The 15,283-nt window shown below is 32.4% G+C and overlaps 1 long non-coding RNA gene across 5 annotated transcripts; it reads right to left on the bottom strand.

Annotated features, from left to right (window-relative positions):
• Positions 1 to 338: 338 nt before the first annotated feature.
• Positions 339 to 5,072, bottom strand: LOC146946032 (uncharacterized). 5 transcript variants are annotated; one of them, XR_015026583.1, is made up of 9 exons: positions 4,661 to 5,072; positions 4,447 to 4,557; positions 3,666 to 3,744; positions 3,347 to 3,408; positions 3,130 to 3,221; positions 1,715 to 1,792; positions 1,363 to 1,491; positions 1,139 to 1,300; positions 339 to 746 (listed from the first exon to the last, which is right to left on the bottom strand). It is a non-coding gene; the product is annotated as an uncharacterized LOC146946032 (long non-coding RNA). The 5 variants fall into 5 exon arrangements; XR_015026585.1 differs by having other exon boundaries at positions 339 to 1,300; positions 1,363 to 1,449; XR_015026582.1 differs by having other exon boundaries at positions 339 to 1,300.
• Positions 5,073 to 15,283: the final 10,211 nt, after the last annotated feature.

The following is a 15,283-nucleotide window of genomic DNA, read 5'->3' on the forward strand; positions in this document are numbered from 1 at the left end:
CAAAATAACTAATAAGTACTCCCAAATCATTTTCAATTTCAATTCTAAGAATCTGCAAAATCTAACTGGTTGAATGAATGTGAGTATGAGTGAACAATAGAATGAGAAGGAAGAGTACCGACGTTAAGATAATGTCAATATATTGGGCTAGACGTTTATCTCGTGCGATAGCACGAGTCGGTTAGAGTTGAGCTACACAGTGAGTATAGGTAGTTGCAAAAAGTTATTCTAAAATGACAATTATTTTGAGATAAAAAAATACTAAAGAGACAATTATTTTGAGATAAAGGGAGTAACATTTTTTGAAATCGCAAATGCATTATTAAACTCAATCAAAATCCAAATCATGAGGCATACTTTGGATATGACAAAAACAAAGTTCACCAAATTTACATCAAATTCAATTACATCTGATGCCAAAAGAAACCTTGCAAAATGATCTAAGCTGATAAGCTTTGATGCACAAACACTAACAACAATAAGGCAAAAATACCAACCTATTACGATCTAAATAATCACAACACCCTTTAACATATTGAGAGAACTTTTACAACAAACATTAACCTCTATCCTCGAATTTAATCACCACTGCAAACACACCTACTCTTGACCTCCAACTAACCAAATGACACCACGTCAATGAATTAAATTTTCATAAACATTGCAATGAACTATTTTTGCAGCCAACTAACCAAATGACAGAGAACATATGCGACAAAATTTTCCACGCTGCAAGCTCTAACACCCTGCAATAACTCAATAGAACAAACACGACCAATATAGTACTTGAAACAATTATTTTTGGTCAATTTGGTTCAACATGGAAAGAAAAATTATTTGAGATATACAATTGTTAATTATATAGCCGTTAGTTTACTTGAAAACCATGTATGTTTTTGAGACTTGTTAATTTACTTTTTCAATAATTTATGTATTATTTTAGTTAACAGTAGCTATAGATAATGAAGGAAATGCATAGCAAGGACCACTTGAAAAATGGTCCATTGGTGCACACAGAACAATAACCATTGGATGTTCTGATTTAAAAAACAAAGGACCAAATTAAATAAAAGGCAAAAGGATATTATAGGAATGTGATATAACAGTGTGTGTCACATTAAACATGAAAGTAACTCACTGAAACTAAATGCTTGCAATCAGGCAAGAAGATGACACCAGTAACAATTTCAGCATGTCCTGTGGCCTTGGCAACCATCTCTCCAGTCATAAAGTCATAGATGCAGATGGACTTGTTAGAGAATCAGCAGACCACATATGTGCAGCTAGGATCCATTATAACCTGTTAACATTATTAGCTCCTGATAAAGAATATTTACAATCTTTTCAAACACTGAAGCTCACCTTTATAGGTTCTCCAAAAAAACTATCATGATTGTAGGACCTTATTAGTCTCCGAGTTGCCATGTCAAATGCCTTTATCTTCTTATCCTATAAGTATGATAATGTAATTAGTGACTCTAAGCGCTGATTCTGCAAATTATAAACATTGAACTTATCAATTATGAGCATTCAACTAATGGGACATGTTTTAAAATTTACTTGGGAACTATTCTACGACGGCGCAACCCACACATTCCTATTGAAATGTGTATCACCGGTACAAAACATATACATTACCTGCCCAACTTTAACAACAGTCTCACATGTCTGATCCACAGACATGTCATAAACAATATTAGGCAGGAACAGTTACCTTGAAGAAAGGAACATGCACTACCTAAGTCAATTTGAACTTGGCGAGAATCATTTCTCTATACGCTTCTTGCTTCTTCTTCAATCCTCAAAGAAACATTCACAAAAGTGAATAGTTAAGATACAATTTCCTGATTGGAGTAATTAAAACACATATGTCTAAACTATATGTGTCATTATAACTATTCTAAACCATGTGTCATTACAACTCCCTAAACCAGATATCACAAACAATCATTTAACATATAAAATTAACCAACAAAAAGTACTAAACATGTCATCTAACCCATTATTTAATTACAATGAGCTTTAAGCATATTTTGTCACTAAGCTTTAAGCAGAGCTTAGATAAGATAGAAATCATAGAATATTATTTTGATTAAAAAATACACTTTATCAGAACCAAATTGATTAACAGTCAAACAGCTCAGATCCTTTGCCAAATTAAACACCAACACTAAGTACAAAAAAACTTTATAGGCTGCACAATTAGGACAAATGAAACTTGATTTAATGACAAAAAAAAAACCTTTTAAAAAATGCACAGCCAGACCAAAAAACAGCAGGGCAATAAACAGAAGCGCACCCTAAAATATAAAAACAGCAGCGGAAAAACACAACAACACAGGAGCAGCATATTTATTTTGAAACTTTGTCGAAAAACGAAGTCCTAATCTGTAGAATTATGCACAACAGCAAACAAAAACAAAACAGGAGCAAGATTTTTAATTAGTATTTTGCTTTAAGAAAGCTAGATACAAATTCAACTTTCAAAATCTTTTTATTTGATCTGACGATAAAACTTAGCTGCATATATAATTAAAAATTTCAATGACTAAACAAATTCATCACATTGATAATATCAAACAACATATTAATATTGATAGGTTTTATACACATAACTTTAATACATGGTAGTAAGCAAACTTTGAGTGAAAGATAAACTTAGCAAAGGTGTAAGCAATACATGTCTTGTTTTCTTATAGATAATACAATGTGAAAAAAAAAAAGATGGCTCTAAACTGCAGACCAATGTCCCGTTTTTATCTCCCTAACTATTCTTAAAGCAAATGCATCATATGCTATATTCATGCTTATATCATATGGTTTCATTGTCACAACATCAGTGCTAATATTGCACGATGATAATTATTTTATTTTTTTTACAGAGAACAACATGTGTGAGGATCGTATAAAAGAGTGTAAAGCATGTGTGAGTAACGTATAAAAGAGTGTAAAGCAAATGAATCCTTGAAGTTATGCATTCAAAACAAAACAATAGAACTAAACTTCTCCAAATCAAAATGCTTTTCATTCTCACATCATTAGTTAATCACATACTTATCCGAAGAAAAAACTTTGATTATTAGTGCAACCAAAATAAAGAAACTCTAATGATAAGGCAATGTCACTTACATTAGAGATGTCAAACTCCATGTGGCATGTTCGCGGTTTTGACAGGTTCATTGGTATAAACTCGTTAGACGCAACGCCATAAACAATTTGATCTGTTAGTGTGATAATGGCATAGTTACAAACAAAAACAAAAAATAAGAGGTTTCGTGAGTTTGGTTAAGAAACAAAAACAATTGCATTTTTGTTCATGGTAAATTAAATATAGTAATCAACAAACCTTTTAAACCTTGAAGAGCAACTACCGCCTCTTGGTTGTTGCTTACTTACCACAATGAATTTCTGCAAACACGATATTCTAATATCAGAATTTAGAGAAGCACAATTTATATTACATAGGATGCAACTGAATAGTTTTTCACGACTATAATGTATTTATTTATATTCAAAAGTGTAAAGCTAAATTGCTAAGAATGGTATTATTTATTTTTCCCCTAGAGATGTACAAAAGTTTTAAGAATGCATTGCTGCAAAACTAAAGATGTTATAAATAAATTTATACATGTAAATTTTTCAAGATATTATTTGTTAAATCATACCTCTCAACTTGGGAGTTTTTTGCTCATGTGCTTCTTCATCATCTAAATATTTTCCTTTAAGTGATTCCTCCTTCCAAACCTGTGATTCATAAAATCAATAAATTCTTAAATTTGAATCCCTTTGTCACATAAAGAATTTAAATCAAGAGGGTCTAATTTAGAAAAATATAGATAAAAATCTGATAGATTCACCTATAACAATGTTTTAACAAACAACAATAAACAAACTAATTTGGGTTAGTTTGCATAAAATCAATCAGATTAAACTTGGATGCTTGAAATATAGAAACAATTTCTAAAACTGGGATGCGTGAACCTGTGATTGTGTCATTCATTGGTTTTCTTATAGACAAACATATAATTGTGCTCCTACGATGCCAAGTAAAAAAAGAAAAAAAAGAGAATAAAAATAACAATAGCAGGCCTGATATTTTTGAGAGATAAGTGCATGACTGGTGTAAGCGTGAGTATCCTTGCATCATACAGACCTCGACAACGTGTTGAGGCAGTTTATGTCATACAGACATCGACAACGTGCCTCGACAACGTGCTGAGGTAGTTTATGCATCGTATAGTCTTTATGTCATCAAAAGTAGTACTTTTTACTTGAAAATGGAACAAAAAACAATTGTATGTGAACTCATTCACTTTTTATTCTGATTTCAATCAACTAAACAACTCAATCAAGTACCAAATATAAATTTCAATAAAGAATTATAAAAGAAATCACAAAAATAAGCTCTAAAATGAGACACCTAAGACAACAATAAGAAATGCATACCCTCCTAGCATTGGTGTGTTCATTTTAATCACATTTAATGATAACAATCCATGCCTTCGATAGCCTCCAAACACAGATCAGGTTCAGATTTTGTCTTATTTTTGTTTTCATCTAATTTCAACAAAAAATTAAAATTAATATTTTTTTTAAACCATGAACAGAACCTGCAAATTTAGCTGGAAACGCTAAGATTTGGATGGAATTGAAATCAAACCTTTTTGAATCGGTAATGGAAACAGATTAGCGAGACCCTATCTCCCTCCGTTAACTCCGCCGTGATTTCCTTTCTCTACCACCGTAATCCACCGCGATCCCTCTAACTGTTACGTTGCCTCTGCCCAATTCACAGATTGTTGTTGTAATAGGCCGATTAACAGCCTCTATTCCGAAAATCAAAACTTGGAAAACAACAATAAACGAATTGAGCAGAAGGATGGGAGTTGTCGGATCTGGAATCTTCGAACCTAGACGGAATGCGACGGTGAAATTGGGTCGAAGACGGAGGAGTTGTATTTGGTGGTGACAGAGAAGAGAGGAGATGTAGGTGTTGTCGCCGGCGAGTCATGTTTGGTCGATGAGAGGAGGGAGGAAATGAAAAGGAAAGGCATGATGTTGCTCGATGAGAGGAGGGAGGAAATGAAAAGGAAAGGCACGATGAGATGCAGTAGTTCGTGAAACAGGAAATTTAGGTTAGGGGTAAAATTTAGGTTAGGGGTAAAACAGAAATTTTAGTCATTAGGGTTTAGGAAAAATTAGGGCTTCAAAATTGGCTTGGGGCAACTTTTATATATAGATTGATATACAAAAGGAATCACAATCATAAAATAACCGCTCAAAAGGGTTAAAAAAATATGTTTAAAGTGAAAAGCTTTTTATTTTTTATTTTTATTATTTAATTTTCTTTTCTTGGGTTATGTTTATGTCCTTTTGTTTCGTGTTGTTATATATTTCTTTTAAAACTTTTTAGCTTATAAAAAAAAAGGGCCCAAAAAAATATTACTAATATGAGATTTGATTTGTTGTATTTGTAGTAAATTAAATTTTACACCGACCATAAATAACTATCAAATTGTAAATACAACTTATTTTTCAACATTTTCCAGTAACATAGATCGTCTCATATAACATATTATTTATTCTTGCAAACTTCAATGCATGGATTCACGTAGGCACTAACATCACGAGCATCTGCAAAAATAGTCAATTATTATAAGAAACATAATTCGGTAAACCAAATATAATTTACGTATAAGATTGACTTGACAACAATATATAATGTAAGAGATAAAGAAAAAGAAGCAAAAATACCACTGTTGGCGTTAACAGACTTGAAAATGACACAATTAGTTGCACAATCATAATCAGCTTTTGATGTTTTATGAGCACATAACAATTCACAGGTAACAAGACAACCTGCATAATTTTCTATATTGCCTTTACATTTAAAGGGACACTTCAAAGCACAAATTGCTCCAGCGAATGACTCTTCGTGTGCAGAATCGTTAGCATGTGCCACAACTACCATCATCATCACGAAAATTAAAATAATCTCTTTCCTCTCACTCCTTGCCATACCTTTTCTCTATATTATGCTTTATTTTCTTGTAGTATATAATATGATAACTAAAGTTGAATAAAAAACCTCAATTTATAAGCCTAGAGTAAATGCACATTAGGTATATTTTTAAACACCAACAAAATTAAGATTTTTTTTGTAAAAAAAATGGTTATTAAGACTTTTTGTATCACATCATTTGATTATGTTTTGAACCCACTGCACAATACTGTCCATATTTGATAAAAAAATAAAATAAGAATAATGATCTAATGTGGAAAATCATAGATTAGGAAATTAAATTAATTTTGTAAAAAAAGGATTAAGGGTATTATAAAATATTTGAAATATAAAAGGTAAGGATTTTCATGTAGAATTACTTTTGGGCTCTGTCAAAAACAATAAATGTAGAATTACTTTTGGGTAAAAAAGGGTATACATAAAATAGTTTAAAAGAAATGTTAGGGGAATTTATTATTTTAGAATTTTAGCAAAAGCATTTAGTCAAAAAAGAGAAAAAAAGTTTAAGTTTCTTAGAAAAAAAAGAAATTATTGATGGTTTGGCTAAAGAAATAATTTTTTCCGTAAAATAGAAACTAGGAACACCATATGGATTTTCTCTAGCGAATAGTATTAGATGACCGAACCAAGGTTTGAATTCAAACTATAAGGGGAAAAAAGATTTAGTGTATTGTGTGAACTCTAAAGACACAAATTAGTCGGTGACAGTTATTTCGTGATCTAGTTTTGCCCTTGGCAAAAATAAAATTCAAATTAGTCTCAAATAATGATGGATGGAAATGATTCAAACTCGCTTAATAGCTAGACTCAATAATAATTAGTTCAACTCTAAACTTGCTTCGAGTTCTACACCCCAATTTGAAAATATGAAAACACATGTAACGTACAAAAAAAACAACAAAATTCTACAACCATAATTTATGAGGTTTTGAGTGATTGCATGGCCTATAGCATATAATCAATGTCTATTTAGGCTTATATTCAGTTCTTATTATTATTTAGTCATTTTGAGCTAGTAATGCTTCTTATAGTTGATTTGGTGAAACATATTGAATATTTGCTGTGTCGATATTGAAAGATACAACACAGAAGGATTCTGGCGATGTAGGGAGATACAGAGTGCTAGGTCGTTCGGTACCGTCATACAAGTGTATGAACTATTGGGACCTTTGTTTGCCATTACATGTTGACGAAGTTCGATGAGCTGTCTCTAATTATTGTAGTACAATGAATAAATGAATATGCTGAGTACCATGAGGATAAGACAAGGACAATATCTGATAGGAGAAATGACTAAAGGGAACAACTTGTAGTGGTTGGACTTGTACCATAAAATTTCATTGTTTTGAATAGAGCGATCAAGTTCTAAATGGGGTTAGCAACCAGTAGAGTTCTCGCGATATCATCTCTTTCGTATATGAGCATGTGTGCCTGTTCTTAGAGAGGAGAGTTATAATTACTTAGGTGAGTGATGCGAAGAGATCACATTTCTCCATCCATGGTTGTAATCTTCTCTTAGATATTTTTTCTCTAATAATGTAGCTATTATTTTTCATTAATCTCTTCTTTACTTTGTGACCACAATTACATTTACTGCAAAATTCCCTCAGACAGAAAGAAGGGTAGAACAGAACTGTTTGATTAATATGATTTACTTCACTAATATTGAAAAGAGATGGGAACTTAAATGACATCTTGATATTAACATAGATCTTTGCAGACAATGGGAAAATATCTATTGAGAATTCTTGTCATAGGCAAAAGGCTCACCCTCTCCATGAGAAATACCACTCAGACCTAACCTAAATTTGGGCATGCTAATTGTTGTGAAAATAGTGTACCCCAAGAGGAATGTCACCACAAACTAAGCATGACGGTTTGAATTGAGAAACCCTGAATATCACTTGATTGCTAAGAAACTATAGAAAGCTATATCTCTCTATATATTTTCAAAGCATGCCATAACTGATTCATTGTTCTAAATCACGTTGTTATTCTTGAGATCAACTAAGTGTTTTTAGTCGCTTCCCTAAAGTGTTATTGCTTTTAAACTTTTTTTATTGGTGCGACACCAAATGATTTATTTTACTTTTACACAAACAAGTTTACCGCTGGAAACTACAGAGTGTTATAGTGCCTCAGTCCATGTCCTTCGATGTTTGCTTTTACGCAGACCTCTACCCATTGTTGTCTGAGTTATAGCGTTACCTTTTAATTTTTGTGATATAACTAAACTGACATTTCCTTGGCTCCTATCATTGAACCATTCAACATTCCATTACCCTGACATAGTAGACCAAAATTTATTAGGTTGGCAAGAGGTAGCTCTCCTCCTTGGCTTCTGATTTATTCGCTATCAGCGCATGTGGTTCCAGTATCCATCGAACTACCCCCATCAAGATTTTCAAGAAACTTAGCATTACAATGAGATATCGAATTTTTAGGCTCAATTGCACTAACATGCTCACTTTCAGATGTTAGTTGAATTTTCACCTCTTCGATTATGTTGGAATAAAAAATGATTATGAAAAGGAAAACATTAGTCATATGCCATTATAACAAAAAGATTTTTAACGGTTGTCCAATAAAAGAACATTAGTCAAAGAACATTAACTTGATGATATATATCATGTTCATAATCATGACTCTTTTCGGATTCTTGACTCAGTGATCAAAAACTTTGAGGAGAGATTCCTGCTCCGAGTTTGGAATCAGGTCAGAAGGACCCAAATGCTATGACTGATTACAGCGATTCGTATAAGAATTCGGATTATCTAATGTCCGTTAAAAGGTTTATAACATTTGGGTCCTTGCTAGCTGGCAGGAAAAGTGCATGATAGCGAAAACCATCGCACACTTACTGGTTGGAAATTGGAAATGATATAAAGGATAAAGTGAAACTTCTTAAGGCACTAAAAGCATCTCAAACACATGCCAGAAAGGACATAAGAGAATATTACAATACTAAGGAATTGTTAAAGGGTAGTGTTAACTTGTGACCTAAGGGTACATGTTAAGAAACCCAAAAGAAGAAATGATCTCTAGACTTTTGTGCATTCAATTCGTTAAAAAGTTAAAGATTAAATATAATGCACACAGTTCAATAAATAATTTATATATTTGAATCATTAACTTGTGCTTTAAGGGCACAAGTTAGCATTTCCCATTGTTAAATAATCAACCTATAATAATTTCTCTTTACTGCTTCCATATCATATATATGCCTACAATAGGACTCAATATAAATTAGAGAATTAGAACAATAGGAAGAATCATTGAAAACGATTAAAGAGCAAAATCAATGTCAAGTAACTCATGTCTTTTGAAATAATTCCAATTGTAACTCTTTCATTCATTGTTAATGATGTTAAAATTATGTCTAAGAGCATTAGTCTCATTATTTGGTAATAGAATATCTTGCAAATCAATATGTAACGAAGATACATAATTATCTGGTTGAATTGCCAGAAGAGATGTGGGGTAAGAAGATGAGGGAGAAATTGGTTTGATATGACAAAAAATGGAGGGGAAAAATTGGTTTGATAGTAAAAAACCGGGAATTAGGGTTGCGTAACTGTCTTTAATTTATAGATAATATATATATATATATATATATATATATATATATATACATATAAATTTTTTTGTACTCTTCCATCATAATATTTATCTATCTATTTAAAAAAAAACAATGAAATAACTAATTACCGCTTCCCATGCAAACAAGCATGTCTTCACACCCACTAGGTAGGAAATTAGAGGAAATAGAAGTGCTAGTATAAAACCCACTTTAATATTTTCTTTTCTTGGGTTATGTTTACGTCCTTTTGTTTCGTGTTGTTATATATTTCTTTTAAAACTTTTTAGCTTATCAAAAAAAAGAAGGGCCCAAAAAAATATTACTAATATGAGATTTGATTTGTTATATTTGTAGTAAATTAAATTTTACACCGACCATACATAACTATCAAATTGTAAATACAACTTATTTTTCAACATTTTCCCGTAACATTGATCGTCTCATATAACATATTATTTATTCTTGCAAACTTCAATGCATGGATTCACGTAGGCACTAACATCACGAGCATCTGCAAAAATAGTCAATTATTATAAGAAACATAATTAGGTAAACCAAATATAATTTACGTATAAGATTGACTTGACAACAATATATAATGTAAGAGGAAAAAAAAGAAGTAAAAATACCATTGTTGGCGTTAGCAGACTTGAAAATGACACAATTAGTTGCACAATCATAATCAGCTTTTGATGTTTTATGAGCACATAACAATTCACAGGTAACAAGACAACCTGCATAATTTTCTATATTGCCTTTACATTTAAAGGGACACTTCAAAGCACAAATTGCTCTAGCGAATGACTCTTCGTGTGCATAATCGTTAGCATGTGCCACAACTACCATCATCATCACGAAAATTAAAACAATCTCTTTCCTCTCACTCCTTGCCATACCTTTTCTCTATATTATGCTTTATTTTCTTGTAGTATATAATATGATAACTAAAGTTGAATAAAAAACCTCAATTTATAAGCCTAGAGTAAATGCACATTAGGTATATTTTTAAACACCAACAAAATTAAGATTTTTTTTGTAAAAAAAATGGTTATTAAGACTTTTTGTATCACATCATTCGATTATGTTTTGAACCCACTGCACAATACTGTCCATATTTGATAAAAAAATAAAATAAGAATAATGATCTAATGTGGAAAATCATAGATTAGGAAATTAAATTAATTTTGTAAAAAAAGTATTAAGGGTATTATAACTAATTTTGTAAAAAAGGATTAAGGGTATTATAAAATATTTGAAATATAAAAGGTAAGGATTTTCATGTAGAATTACTTTTGGGCTCTGTCAAAAACAATAAATGTAGAATTGTTTTTGGGTAAAAAAGGGTATACATAAAATAGTATAAAAGAAATGTTAGGGTAATTTATTATTTTTGAATTTTAGCAAAAGCATTTAGTCAAAAAAAAAAAAAGTTTACCTTTCTTATAAAAAAAAAAGAAATTATTGATTGTTTGGCTAAAGAAATATATTTTTTTCCGTAAAATAGAAACTAGAAACACCATTTGGATTTTCTCTAGCGAATAGTAATAGATGACCGAACCAAGGTTTGAATTCAAACTATAAGGGGAAGAAAGATTTAGTGTATTATGTGAACTCTAAAGACACAAATTAGTCAGTGACAGTTATTTTGTGATCTAATTTAGCCCTTGGCAAAAATAAAATTCAAATTAGTCTCAAATAATGATGGATGGAAATGATTCAAACTCGCTTAATAGCTAGACTCAATAATAATTAGTTCAACTCTAAACTACCCCCATCAAGATTTTCAACAAACTTTGCATTACAATGAGATATCGAATTTTCAGGCTCAATTGTACTAACATGCTCACTTTCAGATGTTAGTTGAATTTTCACCTCTTCGATTATGTTGGAATAAAAAAAGATTATGAAAAAGAAAACATTAGTCATATGCCATTATAAAAAATGGATTTTTAACGGTTGTCCAATAAAAGAACATTAGTCAAAGAACATTAACTTAATGATATATATCATGTTCATAATCATGACTCTTTTCAGATTCTTGACTCAATGATCAAATGCTTTGAGGAGAGATTCTTGCTCCGAGTTTGGAATCAGGTCAAAAGGACCCTAATGCGATGACTAATTACAGCGATTTGTATAAGAATTTGAGTTATCTAATGTCCGTTAAAAGGTTTATAACATTTGGGTCCTTGCTAGCTGGCTGGAAAAATGCATGATAGCGAACACCATCGCACACTTACAGGTTGGAAATTGGAAATGAGAAAAAGGATAAAGTGAATCTTCTTAAGGCACTAAAAGCATCTCAAACACATGGCAGAGAGGACAGAAGAGAATATTACAATACTAAGGAATTGTTAAATAATCAACCTATAATCATTTCTCTTTACTGCTTCCATATCATATATATGCCTACAAAAGGACTCAATATAAATTCAACTGTAATATTCCGCTTAATATTTAGAGACGTATTATCTTTCAACGATGTTTTGTGTGCGAGTTTAAGATAAGGGCACTTTAGACTTTTGTGCTTGAGGGGTATATAAAGACTTTTGACCCCAAAATCTTCATTATTCCCTCAAGTTTCTCTCTCTAGGTTTTTCAAACATTCTTGGTCTCCTCCATCTCTAGGAGATCGATCCAATTCTTCACCCTTTTACTCAATCTTTGTTCAAAGTTTCCTAAGCAAGAGGTCAAGCAAACTTTGGGTACATAGGAACAAGCATCTTCATCTTGTTTTCTTTCTCAATCAAGAGTGGTGATTCTAGGGTTTTGGTGTAGGAAGACTTGTAATCAACTTCAACACTTCAAAGTGAGTTCTTAGCTAGTATTGTAACAGCCCAGGTGGGTCCCACACTCAGCCGTCCCACTACCCCGGCACTGTTACTCACAAGCTTAATCACTACCCCCCTCCTCTAGTAGTGTTTTTGCCTCCCGTGGGAATCGAACCTAGTACCTGGGGATAAGTACTACTTCAATGCATTCCCACTACCAATTGAGCTTAGCTCAATTGGTAGTGGGAATGCATTGAAGTAGTACTTATCCCCAGGTACTAGGTCCGATTCCCACGGGAGGCAAAAACACTACTAGAGGAGGGGGATAGTGATTAAGCTTGTGAGTAACAGTGCCGGGGTAGTGGGACGGCTGAGTGTGGGACCCACCTGGGCTGTTACAATTATTCCTTCCCCTTGGGTTGTGTTATGTTAGTTATAATCCTTATGAGCCAATAATTAGAACATGTATAATTTGCCATGCTTGAGATTCAAGATTATATAAGTTGGTAGTAGATGAAATATATGTGCTATGTTTGAAATTTATATGTTTGCCATACTTTCTGGTTGTTTAGGGTTGCAAACAGGTCTTGATTGAGGGTTTTTCCATGCAAATTTCGAAATTCTGCAAATTGGACTCAAGAAAGTCGCTAATGGCAAAATTATCACGCCATTAGCGAAATTTTCCTAGCACAAATAGAGGCATACGCTAATAGCGAGTTCAGCAGCGTGCCATTTTCCAGATTTCGCTAATAGCGAAAGTCTCTGGACTCTCAGGGACGTTTCGCTATTAGCAATTCTTGCACCGGCATTCGCTTACGCCTCTTTGATTCTTTACTTATAGCATCATTCAAACACTTGAGTTCAACATTAAATCTCTTTAAAAACAATAGGAAACCCTCTTCACATGAACAAACAATCATGCAACCCTAGATTTCTTAATTAGAAAGGTATGGAAACGTACGAGAAGCGCATAATTTAATACATCAATACAAATCCTACGAGAGAGTCTCTCCTCATATGTATACGGGATAGACATGAACTAGCAAGGGAATAAATTTAGAGCCTTGGCCTAGTATGCAGAGAAATAGAATAGCACACATGAAATTTTAATCATACTAAGTTGAGAACGATTAGGAATTTCATTCAAGGAAGTTTAAAACAAGAATTGTATGGTCAAGACCATTAAGAAGTAAAGGTGTCTTGTCTTTTGTATTCCTTCCAGGGTTGGATATAAAAGGTTCTCCAAGGGGAACGAGGTAAGCCGTAAGGGACCCACACGTCACTAAGGGAGTCCGGTGTGCCCTAGCTAGGCCTTTCACCGGTAGTAAGGGATTAACTTCCGGGGTTACTCCACCTGGGACTAATCTGTAAAATGAATTCAGAAATTCTTGATTGTTCAACGCTAACCACTAACTTAATGTTTGAACATATTTATTTATGCTTATGTATATGATAAGATGTTAGTTATGTACAAGTTTAGAAAGCAAGTAAAGAAAGTTTGCCGATGACGAGTTAGGTTTTATTTAATCGTCCGACTAAGAGACATGACATGATTGATATATGTATCTCGATGCGAAGAGCGTATCTTGGTATAGCGGTTTTAGACTTTCCCCTTGGCCGCCATGACACGTATAGATAAGCAAGACCTTGTTAAGATTAAAGAAACTATGACGGATTTTGTAAGAACAACCGTCTAGTCAACGAGACCACACACGTATAATCAACCGGTAGGTTGTATCTTAGACACGTGATAACCGTAGTTTTTCCCCGAGGTTATCACTAGCCTAGGGTTAGAAACAATTCACTGAGGCATTATGTCTCATCCCTCTCATTATTTGTTCAGGTTCACAGGTTACTCGAGGAAAAGGTAAATAAAAAGCTTTGGATTGACCGTGTTTGCGTGGATCCAACTTGGTGTAGATATAGTTGAAGCATATGTTATATCTTGAGTTGTCTAGTTATGAACTATTGTAGCTAGACTTGTATAGAAAAACTTTGGTGTGTAGCAATGTAACATATGACTTGGGTTATCGTTGTATCTAAACTTTCGACTTGATGTCATTTCTGTATTATATAATTAATGTATCCAATATCAGTTATAGCGCACATTTGAATATTCTAGACACTTTCAATTGGGCGTTACATCAACTAACTCATGTCTTTTGAAATAATTGAAAATGATTAAAGAGCAAAATCAATGTCAAGTAACTCATGTCTTTTGAAATAATTCTAGTTGTAACTCTTTCATTCATTGGTAATGATGTTAAAACTATGTCTAAGAGCATTAGTCTCATTAATTGGTAATGGAATATCTTGCCAATCAATATGTAACGAAAGTGTAACGGCGATACATAATTATCTGGTTGAATTGCAAGAAGAGATGTGGGGTAAGAGTATGAGGGAGAAATTGGTTTGATATGACAAAAAATGGAGGGGAAAAATTGGTTTGATAGTAAAAAAACGGGAATTAGGGTTGCGTAACTATCTTTAATTTATATATACTAGCGGAAAGACGGGCACTATCGTGCCCGTCTGTCTGCTCTTTCTACTACGCTAACGCTTGTGATTATATTTTATAATGTTTGTTTGTATAATTTTGATTAAAATTTTTAAATTTTTAAATATTAATGGAAATTATTGATATATTGATTTATAAACAAAATATTGTCAAGGCATATAACAAAATTATTTTTGAACTCAACATATTTTAGTTTGCCTGCATATAAAATTAAGATAAAATATTGATCATTTATTATTTATTCTAATAGTAATTAGTAACATCATAACATAAATGTATAAATGACATGTTATGTAAAAGAAACATTGCTATGATTATGATAAACGAATATCTTTAAAAACTACATTTTTCGTAAAGTCTCCATATTCTCCTTCTATTTTCCCGTCTTTAAT

The sequence above is a fragment of the Medicago sativa genome, chromosome 2 (genome assembly GCF_051527215.1).
Source record: "Medicago sativa cultivar Bolivia chromosome 2, Bolivia_mono, whole genome shotgun sequence".
Taxonomy (NCBI): Eukaryota; Viridiplantae; Streptophyta; class Magnoliopsida; order Fabales; family Fabaceae; genus Medicago; species Medicago sativa.